The sequence below is a fragment of the Peromyscus eremicus genome, chromosome X (genome assembly GCF_949786415.1).
Source record: "Peromyscus eremicus chromosome X, PerEre_H2_v1, whole genome shotgun sequence".
Classification (NCBI taxonomy): Eukaryota; Metazoa; Chordata; class Mammalia; order Rodentia; family Cricetidae; genus Peromyscus; species Peromyscus eremicus.
This window is the reverse complement of record NC_081439.1, coordinates 88,350,069-88,351,447: the sequence shown is the minus strand read 5'-3', so window position 1 is coordinate 88,351,447 and position 1,379 is coordinate 88,350,069.

Genomic DNA, 1,379 nt, shown 5'->3' with positions numbered 1-1,379 from the left:
CACGAGAGGAAATAATATGTGTTGTTTAAACCATGCTTATTTTGGGCTTTCTGTCCATGGAAGTTGAGCCAATTCTTAACTACAACAGATTCTGCTTCTCCTCTGTCCACCTTTTCTTCTCTTCTCCATGTATCATGGTTTTCATGGGAAATGACCCCCTTGGGCTCACATATTTGACATTTGATTGTCAGCTGTTGATACTGTTTGGGTGGAGATTGTGGAGAAAGGAGGGCACTGTGGGGGTGGGGTCTTAATATTTGATAGCCCACTCCACTTTCTGTCCTTTCCTGGTATCCTGGTCCATTGAGATGTGAGCAAGCAGCACCATGTGCCTGCTGTCATGCCATCCCTGGCTTGATGGACTGTACCTTCTGACTGTGAGCCCAAATAAATCCTTCCTCCGTTTGGACTTTGAGTGACGAATACACCTTTCTCCCTCTTCTTACGGTTGCTAATTATTATCAAGCATGATTTTCACAGCCACATAGCCCTCATCTAGCATCTCTGCTATCTGGTACCTCTTTCCAATAAACTTGCTCTCGGTGTCACTTCAACTACCATGACTTTTCAGTTCCCCAAATTAGTAATTCAAACATTGCACTTTAAAAATTGCGTTTCTTGTTTATTTACTGAACTGTTTCCTAAGACCTTATTTTTAAAACAGCATAATCAAGGACCCCAGTATACCGACTCTCGATTTTCTCTTGTTAGATTTCTTCTATTCCATTCATTTTTGGTGTGTGGTTCTGGGGATGGAACCCAGGGCCTTAAGAGTGCTAAGTAAATGTTCTACCATCAAGCCACAGCCCTAGCGCTGCCCTTCCCTTCTTATTTAGCTTATATTACATGAGTCATCATCTCAACATCTTGCCACTATTGAAAGCTCTCCCCTTGCTCTGAATTTTTGCTGCATGCATGTCATATAATTCTAATTATAGATGAGCTCTTTATTTATTTGTTGACAGGGTTTCATTATGCATCCAAGGCTGGCCTCAAACTTGGGATCCTTTTGCTTCTGCCTCCTGGCTGTTTAGGTTACACGTGTGTACTTTTTTTTTTGTTTTGTTTTTTGTTTTTTCGAGACAGGGTTTCTCTGTGCAGCTTTGCGCCTTTCCTGGAACTCACTTGGTAGCCCAGGCTGGCCTCGAACTCACAGAGATCCGCCTGGCTCTGCCTCCCAAGTGCTGGGATTAAAGGCGTGCGCCACCACCGCCCGGCACGTGTGTACTTTTACACCCAGCTTTTTAGTCAAAGAGACTGTACAATAAGACAGACTGGAATTACTTTAAATTTGTGATAATTGAGCATTTGTTAAGTATAGCATATCAAAAGCCTATTCTTTGATTTAAAAAACCACTGAAGTTGAGTAGGAAAATAAA